This window comes from Triticum aestivum, chromosome 5A, assembly GCF_018294505.1.
Source record: "Triticum aestivum cultivar Chinese Spring chromosome 5A, IWGSC CS RefSeq v2.1, whole genome shotgun sequence".
Classification (NCBI taxonomy): domain Eukaryota; kingdom Viridiplantae; phylum Streptophyta; class Magnoliopsida; order Poales; family Poaceae; genus Triticum; species Triticum aestivum.
The window spans coordinates 130,694,087-130,702,077 of record NC_057806.1 but is presented as its reverse complement, the minus strand read 5'-3'; positions in this window follow the sequence as shown (position 1 = coordinate 130,702,077).

Here is a 7,991-nt window from a genome sequence, read left to right as displayed (position 1 = left end):
ATCACTTTATACCCCCATTAACGGCACGTGGAGAAACTGGCCCGTAATGAACAGTGTATCACTTTATACCCATTAACGTCCCATTATTCCGTTGGGCTGTTTCCAGCCCATGTTATCTTTCGGGCTTCCCAGGGCCCATTTATTCTTGGGCTCATTTCCAGCACTCGTTTACTTATGGCCAGTTACTGTCATTTTCTGCTTGTGGGCCAAATTCAGCCCATGGTTACAGTCGGCCTGTTTGTGGCACGTTAATACGTTGGGCCATTTTCATAACGTCATCAAATACGGCCGATTAACGACGGCCCGTTATGGTCGGCCCATGAACAGACGATTTTAGCTCTAGCCCATTTGCGGCCATAATATGTAGCGACCAGACCTCAAACAGTCTGATCTCTGTGCTTCGGTGTCATCCCTGGATCAGTAATGCTGACACCACACAGTACTCGAAGGATTTATAGCAGAGTAGCAATCACACACTTATTACATCGAGTGTCTCAAAAGAGAACTTATTACAATAAATATGGCTTAAGGCCATCTAATAACGATAACAGCGGAAGGCTTGAAAAATAAGTGAGTCCATCAACTCCAACGGCATCACTGAGTATAGAACCACGACCTAAAAACTCCTTATTCGTCGTCTGAAAAGTCTGCAACATTAACGTTGCAGCCTGAGAACGGGTCAGCACATGGAATATGCTGGCAAGGTAACACATAGGGAGTAATGGAATGAAACAACTATACTATATGCATATTTGGCTGGTGGAAAGCTCTATGGTTATAGTTTTTGCGTAAAGCCAATTTTTCCCTACTTCAAAGGAATAAATTTAATTACTATCATGGTGGTTCTTAAACATTGAGAATGGTTGACAGCATTCTCAATCCCAATTAAGCATCATCAATTAACAAACCCAACAAAATTAACTTTTAGAGTAACATGTTGAGATTCACATGATAATCCAGGTACTAGATACTCAAGATGTCCATAACCGGGGACACGGATAACCATGATTAGTTCATTACACTCTGCAGAGGTTTGCGCACTTTTCCCCACAAGACTCGATCGCCTCCGTTGGATTTCTCGCACTACATGGTGTTTGAGAAACGGATGACCGAGACACAGTCTTTCAGAAATGCTAGCACCTTACGATGGATAGACCGGTACACCTACTTTCCCCTACATCTGCTAGTCTACCCTGTAAGAGTTCGCACGACTTAATCAACTATGCCAGAGCCCATAATGGCTTGTGGCTGCACACGGAAGTTTCTAGTATGAATAATCTCATGATCCCTTTGAGCCTGGGTGGCGGTCCAAAAGAAAAATAGGCAAGTCCTGGAATACACAGGTGCCTCAATCCACCCAGATGTGTGTTTAGGTTGCCACCTTAGATAAACCATTAATTAACAATCTCACATCTGTCATGGATATCACTCACCCAATCCACGTCTACTAGCAAACGTAGAAATAACTCCCAAAGGTTTGATAATAAATAGGTAATAGGTACTACCTCATCTACTTCCCATCCCACAATTTAATTAGATCCTAATCATGCAATGTGTGAGGATTGATCTAATGCAATAAAACTGGGTTGTAGAAAAAGGTATGATCAAAATGTTACTTGCCTTGCTGATGATCCGCGAAACCTAGAGATTCAAAGTAACAGGCGTCGCACTCCGGGTATTCTATCGTATACAAACAAACAAGCATACAATAATTACTCATCTAATGCATAGATAAAACTCAAATAGAAGATCTAACCAGAAAGTTCAACTTAAGAACCCTGGTTTGCAAAAAGAATCAAATCGAACGAAGCAAAAGAAACCAAACGGCGAAAGAAATCAATTTCGTTCTAGTAATCTGGATCTAAGTCAAATTTTACAGTAGCAAAAACTTGTTTAAGTTGATTATTCAGAAAGAGGGTTTCGAGAGGAAACTCCAGGCGCTTGAATCGCCTGATTCCGATAAACGAGCGAAAAGTTATACTAAAACGAAAATCGGATCAGAAATCGCGATCAGAAAATAACCGCGGAAAATCCGACGAAAAAGAAAAACGACGAACAGATTAATCGTTAATTAACCTAATCGGAAAATAATTAAAATAACTAAAATAATTAAAACAATATTAAAATAAAAAAATTCGAAAATAAAACCGACGAAAAAGAAAATAAATATTTAAAAAAAAAATCGGCACGGAAGTCGAGGCGGCGGCGAACCTCGGGCGGCGTGCAACTCCGGCGAGTCGGTGGCGGGTCCGGCGGCGGCGGGCTAGGGTTTCGGGCGCGGCGTAGTTATGGGCTTGGGCGCCGGGTGCCTCGCTATTTAAAGGCGCCCCCGGGCGGAGTCCCGCTCGGGTACGGCCCAAGTCGGGTTTTTTAAAATAATTACGCTCAGAAGAAAAATAAAAAGAAATACTAAACGGACTACAAAAATCATGAAATAAATTTTCTCGGGTTTCTAAAATCAAGCCCGATAAAGTGAACATTTATTTGGGCCCAAAATACAACTTTGAATATCACGTATTTTTCCTAAATTCAATTAAAAATACCGAAAAACTCCGAAATAAATCTTATTTGATTTTTCTATTAAATCCTCAATATTTCTATATTTTGGGAAAGTCATTTTATTCCCTCTCTCATATTTTTGTAATAGAAATAATTGATGATAAAATAAATAAAATCAAATGATCCTGTTTACAAAACTTGAGAAAACTCAAATATGTAAATAACGAAATCCCCAACTCTCTCCGTGGATCCTTGAGTTGCTTAGGATTTTCTAGGATCAAAACCAAAAGCAAAATAAAATATGATATGCATGATGATCTAATGTATAACATTCCAAATTGAAAATTTGGGATGTTACAAACCTACCCCCCTTAAGATGAATCTCGCCCTCGAGATTCGGGTTGGCTAGAAAATAGCTGAGGGTGGTCCTTGAGAAAATCTTCCTCTCGCTCCCAGGTGGCTTCATCCTCCGTGTGGTGGCTCCACTGAACTTTGTAAAACTTGATAACCTTGCTGCGAGTGACTCGGTTGGCAAACTCGAGAATCTTGACTGGTTTCTCCTCATAGGTCAAATTGTTATCCAATTGAATTGCTTCCAATGGCACTGTGTCTCTCAAAGGTATGTCAGCTGTGACGCCCCCGATTCAATCATACACTAATCATGCACGCAAATGTGTACGATCAAGATCAGGGACTCACGGGAAGATATCACAACACAACTCTAAAAATAAAATAAGTCATACAAGCCTCATAATACAAGCCAGGGGCCTCGAGGGCTCGAATACAAGTGCTCGATCATAGACGAGTCAGCGGAAGCAACAATATCTGAGTACAGACATAAGTTAAACAAGTTTGCCTTAAGAAGGCTAGCACAAACTGGGATACAGATCGAAAGAGGCGCAGGCCTCCTGCCTGGGATCCTCCTAACTACTCCAGGTCGTCGTCATCGGGCAGCACGTAGTAGTAGGCACCTCCGGTGTAGTAGGGGTCGTCGTCGACGGTGGCGTCTGGCTCCTGGACTCCAGCATCTGGTTGCGACAACCAGAAAGGAAGGAAAAGGGGAAAAGGGGGGGAGAAAGCAACCGTGAGTACTCATCCAAAGTACTCGCAAGCAAGGAACTACACTACATATGCATGGGTATATGTGTAAAGGGCCATATCAGTGGACTGAACTGCAGAATGCCAGAATAAGAGGGGGATAGCTAGTCCTGTCGAAGACTACGCTTCTGGCAGCCTCCGTCTTGCAGCATGTAGAAGAGAGTAGATTAAAGTCCTCCAAGTAGCATCTCCAAGTAGCATCTCATAGCATAATCCTACCCGGCGATCCCCTCCTCGTCGCCCTGCGGAAAAGCGATCACCGGGTTGTCTGTGGAACTTGGAAGGGTGTGTTTTATTAAGTATCCGGTTCTAGTTATCATAAGGTCAAGGTACAACTCCAAGTCGTCCTGTTACCGAAGATCACGGCTATTCGAATAGATTAACTTCCCTGCAGGGGTGCACCACATAGCCCAACACGCTCGATCCCATTTGGTCGGACACACTTTCCGGGGTCATGCCCGGCCGCGGAAGATCAACACGTCGCAGCCCCACCTAGGCACAACAGAGAGGCCAGCACGCCGGTCTAAACCTAAGCGCGCAGGGGTCTGGGCCCATCGCCCTGAGCACACCTGCATGTTGCGTGGGCGGCCGAAAGCAGACCTAGCCTAGTGGCGTTCCAGTCCAATTCGGCGCGCGCCACTCCGTCGCTGACGTCTGAAGTGCTTCGGCTGATACCACGACGTCGGGATACCCATAACTACTCCCACGTAGATGGTTAGTGCGTATAGGCTCGTAGCCAGACTCAGATCAAATACCAAGATCTCGTTAAGCGTGTTAAGTGTCCGCGAACGCCGAACAGGGCCAGGCCCACCTCTCTCCTAGGCGGTCTCAACCTGCCCTGCCGCTCTGCCACAAAGATCCACATAGAGGGCCGTCGGGACAAAGGTCCTTTCAGCCCCCAATCCGTGAATCACTCGCGGGTACTCTTCGAGCTGACCCGACTTTAGTCACCATCTGTGTAGTATGTAGTATGTATAGTATATACCCGTGATCACCTCCCAGGTGATCACGGCCCGATAGTATAGCAAGGCAGACTGACAAGAATGTAGGGCCAATGATGATAAACTAGCATCCTATACTAAGCATTTAGGATTGCAGGTAAGGTATCAACAGGTGTAGCATCAATGTCAGGCTATGCATCAGAATAGGTATAACAGAAAGCAGTAACATGCTACACTACTCTAATGCAAGCAGTATAGAGTAGAATAGGCGATATCTGGTGATCAAGGGGGGGGCTTGCCTGGTTGCTCTGGCAAGAGAGAGGGGTCGTCAACACCGTAGTCGTACTGGGTAGCAGCGGCGTCGGTCTCGGTGTCTAGCGAGAGAAGAGGGGGAAGAAACAATAAATATAATGCAAACAAATGCAAGACGATGCATGACATGACAAAGCGTGGTGCTAGGTGTGCCCTATCGTGGTATGAGGTGGTACTGGTTAAGGGGGGAATCATCCGGGAAAGTATTCCCGGTGTTTCGTGTTTTCGGACAGATGAACCAGAGGGGAAAAGTTGCGAGTTCGATAGGTTAGGGGTGTGTGGCGGACGAACGGACTGCGTATCCGGAATCGTCTCGTCGTTCTGAGCAACTTTCATGTTGAAAATATTTTAATCCGAGTTACGGATTAAAAGATAAGATTTTTAAAAGATTTTAACAATTTTGGAATTTAATTATTTATTTAATTAATTCGAAAAAAGGTATTTATGACGTCAGCATGATGTCATGCTGACGTCAGCAGTCAACAGGGGTTGACTGAGTCAACCCTGACATGTGGGTCCAGTGGGACCCACCTGTCATTCTCTATTTAGGTTAATTAGGGTTTAGGTTAATCTAATTACAGTTTAATTAATCTTAACTAGTTAATTAATTTAATTACACCGGATTAATTAACTTAATTAATTAATTAATTAATTAATAATTTTATTAAATCATTTTAATTTTATTAATTATATTTATTGTTTTTATTTATTTTATTATTTATTTATTTTTTTATTTTCTCATTTTTATTTATTTATATATATATTTTTAACGTTCTGGGGCGGGGCCCCCTAGTCAGTGGCTCATCCGAGCCACCAGGGGCTAATGGGCGCGGGCCAAACGGGGCTGCAACTGGGCGGAGCCCCGGGGCGTTTGGGCGCGAGCGCCGGCGTCTAGGGGCCGCGACGGCGACCGAAGCGGGGCTGGGACGGCGAGCGGCTGTGGCGCGAGGCGAGGCGGGGCGATGGCGCGGTCGGTGGTGCCCGTGCACGTGGCCGAGGCGACCAGGGGGGGAAGGGTGCGGCGGCCGCGGCAGGGGAGCCGCACGGGGGAGCGGGGAGGGGCCGGGGGTGGGACGGCGGCGTGGCCGCGGGTGGCCGGAGCCGGGGCGGAGCCGGCGACGGGGCTCCGGGCGCGGCGTCGTTCGGGAGGGGGGAGAGAGGGGAACGACGGAGGGGGAGGGGGCGAGCTCACATCGGGGCGCGCCGGGTCTATGCGAGCGGGCTCGGTGGAGGGCGGTGACGACCGGCAAGGAGGCGGGCGGGGGCGAGCTCGCCGGTGTCGGGGAGGCGGAGGGGGTCGGGATCGACCCGCGGCGGCGGTTGCTCGTGCTTGGGGGCGACGGAGGGGAGGAGGGGACCCCGGACGGTGGAGAGGAGGATGAGGGGGGGGGGTCCGGGTGGCGGTGGGGCGGCGGGGGCCGCCGGCGAGGTGGGGGGGGCGACAGGGGTCTCGCCCCGATCTGGATCGGGCGAGGGAGCAGGGGAGCGTGGGTCGGGGCGCGTGGGGGGGGGGAAGTGTGGGTGACGGGGTGGGGTTAGGGTTTCCGTCGTGGGGGGATAAGGGGAGAGGGGTGGGGGCCGGCCGGGCCTGGTGGTGGCCCAGTTGGCCTGTGGTCAGCTGGGCCGAAGCCCGGGGGGTTTCTTTTCTCTCTTTTTTTGTATTGTTTTCTGTTTTCTCTTTTCTTTAATTTATTTTCCTTTCTGTTTTATTCAATTTAAAATATTTATGCATTTTATAAAAATGTGTTTACTTCACCATAATTATCTTTGTAATATTTGGCAACCACCGAACATTTTTATTTTAATTTTTAAAAACTTTTATTGTTTTCTTTTATTTAAATTTTGAATTTGTTTCGGTTCTGAACTATCGAGAGTTTATCACAGTAACCGTGGTGACGTGGCATCTTTAGCGGGGAATCACTGTAGCTTAATTATCCGGGCGTCACAATTCTCCTCCACTATAAGAAATCTCGTCCCGAGATTTAAGAGGGAAGTAAAGGGGGAAGGTTCGGGTTACGAAATTCTAGGGAGTGTTCTTGGTCTCGGTTGTTCTTCTCGAAAAGGTCAATCCATTACATTGAAGTCTTCATTTGTCTACTTCAGGTTATCATTGTGATGTCGTTCTTTTCTCGGGAACTCCAACGTACTTACGAATAGGTAAGGGGCAGCTCGGCTACGACAGAATGCTTATGAGGGAAACAATCTGGGGGTTAGCCCATGAATGAGCATAAGATTATCTCTCGAGTTGAACATATCGAATACATCAAGAGTAAGGTACGAAGGTACAATAAGAGGTTCCAAGTGGATAGATAGTTGCTCGAAGTCTGAACCAGAGTGAGAAAGGGTTTCAGAGCAGCGAGAGTAAGTATTGCGTCTGATACCAGAATAGAGCATTAGGAAGGTGGCCCGTGAATTAAATACGAAGCCAAGCGCGAGGAATAACTTCGACAATAGGGTGTATAGGAGAGTCAGGTTTCGATCCTGTGGAACTGTGGGTTATGGGGCCACCATGTGGTTGAAAGTAGGAAGGGGGCCGACATTTTGCACGGTCATGATAGTAAGGTGTGCCAAAGGGTAGCCTGTCAGATATGTCGGCAACAACATCGATACCAAGGGCGAGGGACGAAGAGAACCATTTTCCTGCTCGTTGAACGAGGCGGGCCAATAGGCAAAGTTCTCGTCCATCGGTGGTTACCGGAATGTTTTCAACAATAGTAACTGGGTCTTGCTGACAGAGTTGTACACCGAGGTGTTTACATAAGCAGGAGAATATTACTGCTTAGATCATATTGATCACAAGAAAGGTTAAACAAAACAATGGAAAGGAAAAGGTGATCATCAGATCAAATAGAACAATGGAATGGAAAATGTGTTTATACACATATTTCAGGGGTATATCCTTCCCAAGGACAAGCAGAACATGATAACCATGACATGATATTAAGTAGAAAAGACTCTAGGTGAGGGGAGAGAAATTTTCATGACCTTATCCATACAGCGGTGTTTGGATAATTGAGCAAGAAACGTTTAGCATTGGGCTTCAAATGTTCTTGTTGAATCATCGGAGTACCATAGACATGCTTCGAGATAGTATTGACATGGTCTTCATGTGAAGACCAGACTCTGTAAACACGAAGGATC